This window comes from Vanellus vanellus (genome assembly GCF_965231255.1).
Source record: "Vanellus vanellus genome assembly, chromosome: 4".
Taxonomy (NCBI): domain Eukaryota; kingdom Metazoa; phylum Chordata; class Aves; order Charadriiformes; family Charadriidae; genus Vanellus; species Vanellus vanellus.
The window spans coordinates 85,074,262-85,088,999 of record NC_138909.1 but is presented as its reverse complement, the minus strand read 5'-3'; the positions used below and the strand labels follow the sequence as shown (position 1 = coordinate 85,088,999).

Below are 14,738 nucleotides of genomic sequence, written 5' to 3'. Positions count from 1 at the left end.
ACTACATGGGCGGAATAAACTTAATAATATGCAAACATTTTTGGTTTTCATGCCTTTGCCAATGCTAGGAAGTATTTTCTGAACTGCGTTTTGTTTCAGAGGGTCTTATTCCCGTAAGGATCAAAGCGATGGGGCGTTCGCTGTGTTCCTCTGTGCGGTTCGGCCGAGATGAAGCAGTCCCGCGTGCTGTACCGCTGCTGTTAGTTGTCTGTGCGCTAACTGCTGCTCCTTGCCGACTGCAGCGATCCGCGACGCCCCACGCTCTGCGTCCTGAAGGTGTCAAGGAAATGTCTGTGGTTGTCAGCACTGGACAGGCGAGTTCAGCCAGCCTATCTTCCTCCTGCCCTGTCCGAGGCCTTCTGACTCATGGGAAGTCAAAAAATAATCGTCAGTGATTTCGAAAGGATGAAGGGAGGTTTCCTTTTTCAGCCTGCAGGTAATACGTGCTCTCCTCAAGATAACTGTGATGTTTGTCCGTGTCCCTGAGCACGTGGTCCCTCTTGTCTCCCCTTCTCTTGGAGAGCTGTATTTGTCCACCATAGCAAACATTTCTTCCTCTACTGAGAGTGACTTTGCTAAGCCTGCTCCATTGAGCGTAAATATCGTAAACAAGCCCCAAACGAGCATCAGGAACCTTTCCTTCTGATCTGTAACTTCGACCCATTGGTTTTCCTGGTGCTTGGAACGCTGTTTGTCACAGTAGGTTATCCTTCGCGGGAAGGAGTACTCAATTCTGGAGTTGAACATATGTTTATGAGTTCAGGAAAGAGCAACTCCTAATTTCTTTCAGACTTGATAGTTATGGAAAAGGTACTTGCCCATGACACAGACAAATCGCGTGCCCGTGGCACAGCACGTGGCGGCCGCGCTGTGTGGGCGCACAGCTTCCCGGTGAGATTTGCATCCATTCTTTACAGTAAGCGCGTTGAGTTCAGATAGATTACATCACCTTACGGTTACAGGGGCTGAAACAATGCTTGAGATGAAGTTCCTTAACAAGGAAATGATTGCAATATTCTAGTATTTTTCAGGCAGATTCGCTGATTTGTATTTGCCTACTTTGGTTTTCATCATACTTTTCAAAAAGAAAAAGTTTTTTTTAGATTATTTAAATGCAGCCGATGCTTCTTTTGGAGTGTTGAAACTGTATTCTGAACCACATCTTACCCAATAATTAACCAGTACATTTCACAAAAAATAGCATGTCAAGGCTTGGCCGAGAGAAGCTCTGGTAACGCTAACTAGGAAGTTCTTCGGTCAGCAGCCTTAAGGTGTTGTGGGTTTTAATTATTATTTTATTATTTTTATTCCTCCTTCCTTAGAGCCTTAAACGAAAGGTATCCTATAAAGAATTTTTAGTCTCTGTAAGAGAGCATTCTCCTTGGGGGAGGAGCAGTATGTTTTTGAGCTCTCAGGGAGCGTGGTTACCTGCCAATTGAATTAGCCCCTCAACAAAATCCCTAGTTCTCTTTCTGGCAAAGGGTTTTGGCAGCTGTTATGAGGTTTTCTTTTTAATTCCATGAGATTTAGGAATGGACAAACACAGCAGTCACGCAGTAAGCGTATGCAGGAGGGAATGGCAGAAGGAGAAGACCCTAGGGTTCCTTTCTAACTGAACGATAACAACTTCATTGATGTTTGAAGGAAAAAAGTCAATAGAAAAAATCAGTTATCGCGCTTAAGTGTATCTCTTAAGTAATTGAAAATTGTGACTGAGTTATGACAAAGTATATTTCTCTTAAAGGAGGTGTTTTGTGTGTAAGTTTTCATCTTTTAGCTTTTTTTACATGAGATTCTAAGTCTGAAAGCAAATTTTTATTGCAATTCATTTTTCAGATGGCTGTCCAATAGAAGGCCACGAGTTGGCTGCCGGTCAGTGGTATATGATTTGGTTATAAGTTCTCTCTTAGAGTAATTCTGTTAAACCTCAGTTTTAGGTAAGCTGATACCTTGCTGAAGAAAATGGATTTCTAATTATTTCTCCTGCTCGTTTTGATAGAATAGCTCTACTGTGCCGTTATTTGTCAGCTTTTTTCTGGGGCTGGGTTACCCCAAGAAATCTTCAGTAAATTCAGACCCAGATGAGCTCCAGTCCTGCAAGTTGCCATGTGTCCGTTCAGCTCTGAGATCCTGAGAACACTGTTTCATGCGGAGCTGGGATCTTTGTTTTAAGTGTATGAATCTGCTCTAATTCTGTATTTCCTTAGATGTTTGTATTTAAGAAGTTATAAACTGGTGCACCATTACTTTGATATTTCTAAAATACGTATTTAAGATACTGGAGTAGCATGGAGTGGGGCTCTCGAAGATTGCGGCTTTCCAGTGAAATCTTTGGCAACAGCGAGAGCAGAAAGTGGGAGCTTTGTTTGGGTCGGCAGGGATCTGGCGAGTCTCTGAGTTGTTGAAGGGTATCGAAGCTGATCTGAGATTCTGGGCGTTTTTAAATCTGGAGTTGTTGATTCGGGACAGATTTCAGTACTAATAGTTATCTTTCCCAATTTTGGTCCTCTTAGATTGTGGAGATCTGTAGTATCTCAGTTGACATAAATGGATTTACATCTGTGACAAGTGTGGAAAATGACTGCGAACTGAAAATCTTTGATTGCCTGGACTTAAAAAATACACATATATGTATATATAAAAGAGGACATATGCTTTAGTATTCTTACCTTTTTATGACAGCCATTATATTTGACATTGTTACTGCACTACCCAGAGTAAAAGAACTCTCCCTGTTATGCTTTGCTTTCATTACTTGAGTTACTTTAAAGAATAAATGTAAATTGTGGTTGTGTTGTTGGAGTGTGCTGCAGCGTCCAATGCTGCTCTCCTGTTTTTTCATAGCATAAGCAGTAGCTGAATTATTTTGTTGACATTCTCTTTATATTACATTTATTTAAAAATCAATAAAGAAGCCATATTAAATAAATATATTTTTTAAACTGTGTGCTTTGTTCTTTCTGTAATACTGTCTGTGCTGACATTTCTCCTAAGAAAACAAAGAAAGGACAACAGAAATGCTGTGTCCCCCTTGTTACTTTGCTGTAATGGTGGTTAAGGAGTTTATTCGTGAGTTTGTTAGGGAGGTTTTCACATAGGTTATAGAATTGCTTTTACAATAGAAGTCGGTTAACTCTCAAGCCTTGCGAGTTGGAAAAGCTTTTTGAACTTTTACAGAAACTGTGCTCACAACTGGTTTGTAATAACTGTCTGGAACTGCATGAGAGAGACTTGAGACTTGCTTTTCAACTCTAAAACCTGATTAACATTCGTCCCTAACCCACAGCATACTGTCAAAAGGGTTTTTTCTCTTAACAGTGACCTTATAATGTACGTTTTAATTAAGTTTTTTCTTAAGTTAATTTTCTTTTATAAAATAGCATTAAAATGTAATGACAAATTCTGTTTTCACTAATGCCGTTTTGATTCCATGAGCTGGCAACAGAGTGTGTTTCAAAAACATATATCACAATTACACACTTTGTCTTAGGGCAGTGCGCTTTCAGGAAATTGATTTTTGAGTTAAACACTGAACGTGGTAAATCTGGGAAGCCTTTATATGCTGCTAATGCTGTTCATTATCTGTCAGAGAGGGAATGGACTTCGTGTTTTGGAATGAAGTCATCTCTGCCTCCTGACTGAAGAAAACCCGGGCACGGTGACACGACAGCGCAGTGGTAATCCCACTGGGGTAAACCTTTCAGACTGGTGCTCACGCTGGTGTGTCACCGAGAAATGCCGGCTGAAAATGGCTTTCTCTCTCTTTTTCTTCTTGGTCAATAGGAACGGACCAAAGAAACAGCATTAAGCCCCATTTCCGTTATGTCTAGGAAACAGCACAGAACCAGGCGATTTTTTTCAGCAGCAGTTTTGTGTCTTTACCTCTGCCTGGGGCTGCCGAGCCACCCCCTGCCAATCGCCAGTGTTTCATGTCATATCGGAACTGGCATTTTCGAGCTCATTCTATTCTGTTTATTATACCCCATGCATCAGGACAAGTAAGAAAGTGAGAGTGGAGAGAAGGTGAAGTGTGTTCAGCTGGATTCACTGGAGAATTCAGCGCCGTGTTATTTGGTCACGTCTTCAACTGCCAAGAAGAGAGTTGAAATCTTCTGGTTTGAAACATTTCTGACAATAGTTGCTCGCGTATAGGAAAATACAAAGACTTCAGATAACCACTATTTCAGTTGTTTATCTTGAAAAAAAATATAGGGACAAGAGATTCTTTGTCTTTGCTTTTGGATTAAATGTGCTTCAATCAAAGCTCTTCACACAGTGTCTATTTAGACTTGATTTTCTGTCTTTCGTACATTTTTGTTGTCATTACATTATTTTTTATTTTTGATTTTCTGATTGGCAGCTGCATTTGCTCCCCACCCTATCAGGCTTCAGGCTTTCATCAATTTCTGGATAATTTTTTTTTTCTTAAATTAAGAAGAAACTTTATTCTCTTGGTATTTTGTTGATCCTAAAAAGCTCTCTAAAAGTATGCACTTTGGTTTTTAGTGAATCTCACAGTGTGTTAGGCTTGGTGGTTTCTGTGACGCAGTCACCTTTCAACAAACCTCTCTACTTACGGGCTGTGGTCTGTAGAGGTTCTCATCCCTTCTGCTCTTTGCCTGGCTGCCGTTCCTCCGCCGCTGCCTTGGGTACCAAGGAGCGTTTGCAAGGTGTTTCAGGCAATGGTCCCCTTCATTCTGGAAGTGGTAGCAAAGAAGATACTATATGCACAGGAACTATTTTAAATGTAGTCGGAGTCCCCGTTGTCGGCAAGGGTGCGGGAAGGAAGGGTAAGAGGGGCCTGGCATGGTCAGCGGCGTTCCCGAACGGGAGCTTCAGGTCTGAGGCTGGACCCCGCCGGTGGTGGACTGACCCTGCAGGTCCAGAGGCGGTTTGGGGAGTGAGCGGGGTCAGCGGGCACTGCAGCCCCCGAAATCCTGAGCTCATTAGCCAGAACATTCAAGCTCTGTGTATTAATTATTCTGCAATTATTTCCACTTAAATGCAGTACAGTGCCACAAAGTGACTAAGGTGGATTAAACCCAAGTGCAGTCTTTGAGTTTAAATCTTATCACATTTCTGGTTTTAAGTTATTCACTGCTTTTTGTCCGTTCGTACGTCTCGTTCCTAATTACAGCCAGCTATTACCATGAATGCTTACCTCCAGCAAGCAGTGTTTGCCAGGTTTACCTTTGGTTTTGGCTGCCCGATGGGTGTGTGGGGAGGAGCGGGCTTACAGCATTCCCCCTCGGAAACGGGGAAGACCGCTGGCCCGCAGGGATCGAACAGCAGCCTGGGTTCAGCGTTACCATGGGGGAAAGCCTATCACAGCCATAGAGTTAAACAAAAGTGAGAATCAATTAATCGGGGACTGTAGTTTTTCTGTGGGGATTTTGTTAACCTTTTATCACCTGATTACATTTCTGTCTCATGCAGCTGTGAAACCGGCAAAATATGCACTCCTTTTTTTTTTTGCTTGTTTTGACTGAAACAGGTGCTTTTTCTTTTGGCATTAACTTTTTAGTTTGTTTCATTAACAGACTGTCATTTCCTTTCCGAAAGCAGGGAACGTTTGTGCAATGAGCACACTCTGAAGCTCAGTGACCGCCAGTTTAGTCGGGGGAGTTGGGAAAGCTACCCCAGGGCAGAGGCAAAGTGACAAGAAAGCAGAAAGCTGCCAGGGGGCTTTTTGAATCTTAGAGCAGTGGAATTCGATGTTTCCTTACTTCTGTAGGCTCTGGACGTGTGCAGAGGCGTGAAGAGATATATACCGTGTACAGGACGACAGTGCCGGTCTGTTCAGTTCCGGCCGTATTTGACTTTAATTAGGGAGTCAGGGCTTGAGCCGAAATGATTAAAAATCTGTTGTTAGTGCATTCTTCAAGCTGAGAGACACCTTGATCTTTAATAAAAAAAGAGAATGGCTACAGTTAAATAATTCATTAAGGAATGATATACAGTCATAAATCTCTCCCCCCCCCCCCCTCCTTTTTTTTAATTTTAATGTTGTTATTAGGAGTAGACAGAAAGGCTGAGTAATCAAACATCAAGTAGCGGCTCCATCCTCTCGACACGCTGCGTCGTGAGCCGTCCTGCTGCCAGCGCCCAGCGACTGGGGGTGCTCCGGGCAGAGGTGCTTGGCTGGGTGGCCCCCGCGGGAGCAGCAAGGCTCGCCTGCTTTTCCTACTTCAGATGATACCGAGTGTGGCGTATCGGCGCGGGAACTCTGGGCTCTGCGGAAGAAGCACCGCTCCGTGCTGCGCGCAGAGTGGCGTGGGAGGTCGCTCACGACTGCCGAGGTAGTCCTGCTCCCGTCTTGGGTTTGCAGGAGTGGGAGCTCCCAAAATCTTGCGCTTGTCCTTACTGATCTAATATCCCATCTAATTCCTTTTCTCGATTTGTTTAAAAATATTTTGTTTTCTTCTGTTGGATCACAGACCGTTTGCTCCCCTAAAACTTGACGTTGCCGGCCAGGTTAATGGGTCACAAATGAAAGCACCAAATAACAGAGTGTCTTATTTGCTAAGCAACCGTTTGCAATGAGTTTTCAGGTGGCTTTCCCACAGCCCATACATGAAAAATTGCCCACCTCGTTTTTTTTAAAGGTTCTTCCCAACACAGAACTTGCTGGGCAGCTGTTTTCAGGTTTATTATACCTTAGCAAACATGTACCTGGGTAACTGAAATGTGCCGCTCACAGCAAGGCTGGGATTTTGGATGCTTCTGTTTAATAATTTCAAAAGAAACTCACACCCGTGCTACCTTTTTTCATGATCCATAATAGAACTTTATTATGAATTGTATCTATGTATTTATATATGGCCAACTAAACAGCTTCGATAGAAAGAATGAACTGAAGCACACCTGTAGGACAGGCAAACCTTACTTTGCTGACTGTTGCCGCCTCAAATTGATATGGTCTTTAAAGATATATTTTTTTAAAATGCTATTTTGTTAAAAAGATAGTAACTAAAATTCTGAATATTTCAAAAATGTTCCATCTGGAGAGTAAACACAGAAAACAGTTCAAAAAAATCCAGTCTTACGCTATAAATCATCCCCAAACAAAGCTTTGATCTCGTTTGAACACTTTTCTATTTCCTCGTAATAGTTCACATGTATCGTAGTGGGGATGCTTAGGTATGACAGTTGTTTCCTGAAATCCAGGCAAATCAGAACTCCTGCATTAGTCTAATCTACTAAATAGAAAGTTATATGAATGTTGGTTTGATGATAAGCCCATATTTCATGATTTAATCCTCTTTTCTATAAATATTACATATCTATCTTAAAATTGAAACAAATTATGTAATAAACTACTAAAAAAATGAGACTTGGGAAAAGACAAATATACTTTTGAGAATTTATTGCAGCTACTTTCCTTTCAACAAATGTTCTTAAAAAAAGCCTAATCTGCATTGTTCCTTTTTATTGTCCTTCGCTCTTTCTCCCGAAGCGAACTGTGCCAAACGTCGTAATGAATTCATTCTACATAGACGTCAGAATTGGCTCTGGCTCTTCACATTTGCTAACAGGTAATGAACTAGAACAACTGACGGTCTATGCAGATTTCTTACTGTGAAGGCAGTTTCTTTAATTTGAACAGATGACCTGAGTACGGGTCCATTAGCGTAACCGTAGATGGTGTGCGAGGACAATTGAGCAAGAGGAGTTCCTTAGTATTTTTCCTTTTCCTTCTTTTGACAGAAATAGATGACATTTGATTTTGCAATTACTTTAAGCCAAGAATACTTTTGTCAAGGGCACTGTTTCACTAACAGAATAACACTAAATAATCTTGACACCAAAATCTAGAAATATGAATTTTTCATGTGGAATATCTTTACTGATGTGTTGTATAATGATCATCCCACAATATACCACAAATAAATCGCTTATTGAGTTAAAATAGTAAAGGCAAACGAGAGAGCATAGGGATCGGATCTTCGAGTGCGACGCTGTCTTTTAAATTTAATTTTGTAGGCAAAGTAGACTAATTCATTTGCATCCTTGCCAGGCATTACTTCCCTCAACTTTCACTTGCAGTGAAAGTTTCCTTTTGATTGTTACGAAAGCATAAGGATTTTCATCTCGGGATTCCAATTTTGGCTATCCAATTTTATCCTGTTGAGATTAAATATGATTTTATAAGTAGCAGCGAAAATGTCTGGAGTCATATTTTGCACTTGAAGGGTCAAACCCTGGTGCGTGTCTGCGCCGCGCTGCGGTGATGGTAAACGCGGCCATTCGGCTGATTTGTTGGGTGCTGACAACGTGATGTGAGGCAGGAGGACGCGGCCGCCTTTAAAGCAGCGCGTAAGGGTTAATGGCTGCCTCTGGCTGAGCAGGAGCGCAAACGCGGGAAAGCCCGGCAGTGCGCAGTTCGTAGTTGAAAGTCTCCTCGGGTGGTGCACGTCGGGATTTTGTGTGAGCGTTTCCGTAACGCAAAGACGAGCTAGAGGAAGAAAGAAACGATTGGAAGGCCAAAGCCCAGCGAAAGGCCGGCCGGCTGAAGGGCTGGGGGCGCCTCTGCCGACCCCCGCGGGCATTCCCCGCCGTTCTGGTGCCCGCACGGCTCCCTGACCGCCGCCGGCACGCCGTGGTGCCGCGTCCCGGGGCCATCCTCTAAGCCTCACCAGGACAGCAACCCCGGGGAAGCCCCCCGGTGCCCTCGCTGTGCGCGGTGGGAGTGCAGGGCCGCGGGGCAGCCCCCGCCAGGCCTCCAGCCTCAGCTCTCCCCAGAGAGAAGGAAGAAAGGGGCAGTCGGCCTCTGCTGTCCCGTGTAAGAACCTACAGCCTGTGGCTGAACGAGGGTGAGCGAGGGCGTTGTAAAGGAAAGCTGAGAATCGTCAAAGGAAGACAGACTGGGTGTCTTCAGTTAGTTCCTCTGCTGGTGGAGCACTGATGAAGAAAATCGTGACAGGGGATCAACTTCACCAACACAGGCGTGAAACTTGTGTCTGAAGGCGTCTCGATAAGGGCTGGCTTTTTCAGCTCTTAAAAAGTGTTACCTGGGGGGAATGGCCACCCCTTCATAAGCAGGCATGTGTGGACGCTGCTGAAACACGTTTTGAACGGGAAGCAAAAAGATTCCACAAAGTCACAATTTTAAAGCAAATAAACTAAATCTTCTCTTATTCAACTTCTCACATTCCTTTGACCCATCATAAGTTATGTTCTTCATCTCAGGTAAAATCTCAAGCGGTCTCGCTGCTGTGCGGGCTCCTGACAGCATCATTGCACCCAGCAACTACCTCCAAGGTTTCCAGTTCTTCCTCTTTCTTGCCCACGTGAAGCCACAAAGCCGTGCAGAGACCCACGTTCAGCTCAGAATTCAAAAGGAATAAAACCTTTTGCTTGCGTCACTTACTGCCCTGAATCTTCTCGTTTTTCTTCCTCACTGGAACTGTTCTTTTTTATCAGTTTATTCCTGATTTCAACATTTCCTGGATATGCTGGAACAAGAAAAAGCATTTCTATTTGTTAAATGAAACCTAAAATTACACGTGCTATAGATGGAACGGCCGATTTAAAAATCTATGTCATTCAAGCAATTTGGTTTAGCAAACCTTGACATGCAAATTAAGTCAAAAGTAGAGGCAGGTGCTGACTAACCATTCATCCACTCAAACATAGCGGATAAACCAGAAAAAATTACTAGAGGTATGCTTCTCTATTCCGAGCGCTGCCTCCAGTGCTGAACGAGTGGGGACTTAAACACTGGACTTCATCAGAGTGTTAATCATCACTTGATAAGAGATCTGAAACTTTCTACATTTCAGCAAAAAACGCCAAAGAAATCAATAAAAAAGTAACTGTAATAAAAATGGACTCTGTAGAAAATAAGCTTCCGATGCGTTTATCTGTGGTTTTGTTGTTTGTTTTCTTTTTTTTTTTTAACTGTGTCTCCATTGTATTGTTTCTGAGAACTAAATTTATCACTACATTATTTTTTTAATTTGTGGCTTAGTACACACCTTTATTCTGACAACATACTGTTGCCTGCGTGATGGCAAGGGGCAAAGATTTCTCCCTGGCGTGTGAAAGGGATCTCGTCATTTTTATTAAGCCCTTGAGTGGTGAAACATATTACCGGTAAGGTGGTTGGTAGTCTAGATGTCCTGCTCTCCATACGCTCTTTGCTAATTTTCTATAAAAATATTCAGAAATACAAATTGTGGTACTCTGCCATCCCTGATGGATGTTCCTTTTAGTGGCAGACTGAGATTTGCCGAGACGGCTGCTTCAGCAAACCTTGGGCTAGTAATTTCTTTGGGGTTTTCTCATTTACTTTGTAAATGCGAGAAAGACTACTGCTGGTAAATGGTTTAGATACACATTTAGAGAGGCTTCACGGAAGCTCAGGTCTTGCTAGCAACATTCTCGTGAATGTAGAATTTATTTAAGAAAAAAGCAGAGATTAATTCTTTATTTTTTTAAGTGTTACGAGCTGCAATAATTGCCTATCTTAACCCAAAGGAAAAAGTTTAAATCCGGAGCTTACGTTCTCAGAAGGTGAAACAGTTGCCGTGCCTTTGCGCTGCTGGTGGGAACAGGGATTCTGCTGTCAGCAAACTGAGGGCAGATAGCAGTAGTTAGGCGTGAAACCGAGCTGTCGTTTCTCCAGGGCTTTATTCAGCGCATAATCGCAGCAGGGCTGCTGTCAGGAGATTACGGAACTCTGTAAACGAAGCTAGAGAACATGCCAAAAAAATTGCCGTCTCTCCACCAACTGTTCGAGGAAGTTTAAGGTAGCTTGTCTTGCATAATTTTCAAAAAATGAAGTGAACATTCTGACAGTCATAAGAAAGGTTATTTAGCTGATTGGAGCAAGATTTGCTGGAAAATATGATTGAGCTACTCGTTCACCAGCAGATTAATTTTGTAAGCTGCGTCCAGTGGAAGTGATTGATCTGCCTTACCAATTTTTTCACGGTGAACTGCATCAGGAAGCATGCATGAGTAATGCTAAATGGTGTAGCCAAAGCAGGAAAGTTCTCTTTTTCTAACAGGGAGATAAGTAGAGCAGCCCTACCAAAGCGCGCTGCGTGGAATTGACTCAGGCTGGTAATTAACAAACTCAGCAACTAAGTGTGCAGCCATCAATCATCCTAAAGAATTAAAGAAAAATCAATTAACTATTTAATTAAAAGTCATTTTATGACCTCAGTTATTGTGTTTAAATAAGATTATCATTTCGCTTCCCAGTTTGGAATTTAGACCAATTATTTAATTAAGATGCCAATGAACTATTGACCTAGTGAAACCTTTATTCTAGGTGTTTTAAATATACTTATCAAATTATCTTAATGGCTACGTATCCCGTGAGATAAGAACACTGGTGTCCCATTTATGAAAGACTTCTGCTGCTGGTGTTATCCTTATGCTTTAAGATAGAGGTGTTTTCTGGCAGAAGGGCACTCAGGCTATTTTTATTTGTTCCTCCCAAATTTTTTAGCGGTTATCTGAGGACTATTCTTCTTTTACTCACCTACAGCCCTTGTTGTCCATTTTCTTTCACTTTCCTCTGATGACAAAGTGCACTGGGAGTGAGTTTCCAGTTTTTGTTAATTCTTTTTCTAAATGTTTTTGCTGCTGTACTTTGTCCTTTCCTTATATACAAGGGGCATCTCAGTCCTCAGCTGAGTTCTGTCTCTTGTCTGAGGGAACTTCTGCTTTCCCAGATTAAGATTTTGGCTCTGCAAGACGCTGTTACTGCTCATCAGGCTGTTAACAGTCATCTAGACTTGTGTTTTCTGTTTAAGTGCACTTTGATTAATTTTAGTTATAATATTGTACCATTTAAAATGTCAGCTGCTGTGTTTTTGTTTGATTGGTTTTTAATTTAAAATGAAATACTTTTTTTTTTAAACTTCTGCGGAGTTTTGTAAAGCTTCCTCTTGCACTTCCATCTCCCCATGTTTCTGCCAGTAAAGGTTAAAAAAAATCATTGAATGTAAAAAGGAACATTGAAATTTAATATTCCTTGAATGCTTTCGTGCCTATTGAGCAAAGAAAGCGGGGGAGAAAAATCCAGCGTATAAAACCGGGCGGTCTCTTGGCAGCCCCGTCTTGCTGCTGCCACGGGTAGGAGAGTGGGGGACCTGATGGGAAAGAAGCAGTTGCCACCCTCGGCCTCCCCACGCTCTCCACCAGGGGCGGGTACGTCCCCACGGCGGAACTGCGGGTTCCTCATCACAGCCGGTTATCGGCGTTGTCACCGCCGCCATGGATGGGAGAGAGGACCTCGGTGACTGGGTGTCACCAGTTCCCCGGGCGCCCCTGGGCACCACGTGTCACGCCGCAGCGCGGCACCCGCGCTGACCGCAGCTCCTTGCCGCGGGTATTTGCCGCTGAGCAGCGCGCTGCAAAACTCCGACCTGTCTTTGTGCGTTTCCCTGGAGTAAATGCCAGGCAATCTTCCTTCCTGTGCATATGCTGAGATATTTTGAGCAGGCCCCGCTGATCAACGTTCATGTGAGGGGAAAAAAAAGAACATTTGGTAAACTCAGGCCTGGGATCGTCTTTAAGTGTCCTTTGATACCAGGGAAGCTGTACGAAGGTTCTCCTTTGTCGCACTGGTCACCGGGAGGATGTGGGGCTACGTGGACCCCGTGTAACAATTATGAAATTACTTGGAAAAGTCCTTGAATCAGGAATAGCGATAGAGCATGAGGATCAGCGCACCGTCTTCCCCCGTAGCTCTGGAAGGTGACGGAAGCGCGCGGTGTCCCGGCAGAGCTGCCATGCGCGGGGCAGCCCGCTCCCCCCCAGCGCCCCGCGCCTCGCCGCTCCTACTCGCTCAAAAGACAGCGGTTCACACGATCTCAGCTTTACAACTCCCTTTGCTGACACAAGGAAGCACGGATTTATTTCTTTTTTATTGCAAAACAAGCTTGAACAGTTGTAAAAAGCTCTAAAAGCACCGGCTGCTATCTGTGAGGACTTAGCCTGGGTAATGGATAATTTGAGCAGTGTTACGTATTTTTTAATACGAAGTTATTCGTTAAACTGACTTTTTTGGTTTAGACTGTTAAAAAGGGGGAAGATGCATAATTTGATATCTTAGTCACCGACGTATTGAAGGTCCCACAAAATGTTTACTGTGAACAGACTGAGGCGCTGCCCAGTGAGTCTTTGGGGAGCGGAGGCCTCCACCCTTCAACCCAGGAAATAAGCTTACCAGTCAGAGCTCTCCTTTCCTGCCTTGCGTTTGTATGTACAACACAAGAGACGTCAGAATATACAGCCAGAGAGGCAGTGGTATTTTTTTAAACAAAAGTCAATAGGAGTGTAAAATTTAGGCGAAGAGCTGACTTATAAACAGCCACTGTATATACACAGCGCGCTCAGGACCGGTACCGCAGCGTGGATCAGGTGTCTGTGCCGTGGTAGCTTTGGTACTTCAGGGCAGCTGATATTACAATTTGATGTCCTAACTAAATCTTGCCCGCAGTATGTGTAGTTTTAATGTAGTAAAATACACTTGAAATGCGGTTAAATTGGTTGTCATGTGCTTCGGAACATTTTATGTGCTCTTGTCCATCAATATGTCTTCTGGATATGCTCACCCTTGAACACTTTGAAACATCTTGTTTCTCTTAAGCAATCAAAGTCAGCTGTTATGTGTCCATTTTTATTTCACTTGTAGACCTTTCTGTTGCACCCTGTCATTATGTGCCGCTTCAGAATTTATCTTGTAACACTCAACTATAAGACAAGGGCTGTATCTTGCAGTTTTCTGTGCTAATCCAAAATGATGTACTGTGTGATTTAATAGACCAGGTCATGAGCCAGGCTTGGTTCTGCTCGCTGGAGTTTATTTATACTGCTTTAAAATGTGCATTTAGCCCCTTCGGATTTTTTTGCCTCTGAATGTCTTGTGATTCCACATTTTCATCATGACCGCAATCTTAAGTTTAAAGGGAATCATAGAATTGTTTAGGTTGGAAAAGACCGTTAAGACCACCAAGCCCAACCGTTACCCAGCACTGCCCGGCCCACCACTAACCCACGTCCCTCAGCACCACGGCTGCCCGTCCTTTAAAGCCCTCCCGGGGTGGCGACTCCCCCACTGCCCCGGGCAGCCTGTGCCGGTGCGGGACAACCCTTTCCGTGAAGACATTTCTCCTGATCTCCAACCTAACCCTCCCCTGGCGCAACTTGAGGCCGTTCCCTCTTGTCCCATCGCCTCTTCCTTGGGAGCAGAGCCCGACCCCCCCTCGCTGCCCCCTCCTGTCAGGGAGCTGTAGAGAGCGAGAAGGTCTCCCCTCGGCCTCCTCTTCTCCAGGCTGAACACCCCCAGGGCCCTCAGCCGCCCCTCACCAGACGTGTGCTCCAGACCCCTCACAGCTCCGTTGCCCTTCGGTAATCTTACTGTAACAGTACAAAATCAGTTTTTCATTGTTTTTTTTTTTTTTTTAACTTTAATCCTGTCCTAGTCTGGGGTGCTTGAAATACGATTTTATCTCTAAGTTGCTTGAAAAGCATCTGGCCGTGTTAAACTTCACTAAAAATGCCCTTTTACAGTGTGGTATATGATTTTTATACTGGTAGTTTGCTGGTTGTTTCTTTCTTTTTGTTTGGTTGTAAATCTTTTTGCGGGCACTATTTTTGATGAGTTTTACTTTTTGTTTCTGTTAGTTTTACGTTGATTCTTGTACACTGAATTCCTACAAAAATCAGGAGTCGGGGTAAGCTCTGCTGGCAGAGGCACCAGCAGCACCAGAGGCCGCACC

At 43.5% G+C, this 14,738-nt stretch overlaps 1 protein-coding gene across 1 annotated transcript in view; it reads left to right on the top strand.

The window, feature by feature from the left end:
* Positions 1-14,738, top strand: part of GALNTL6 (polypeptide N-acetylgalactosaminyltransferase like 6) — a gene marked incomplete at both ends in the record, with an annotated part of 489,559 nt that overhangs the window by 85,597 nt on the left and 389,224 nt on the right. The gene's annotated exons all lie outside the window — the stretch shown is intronic.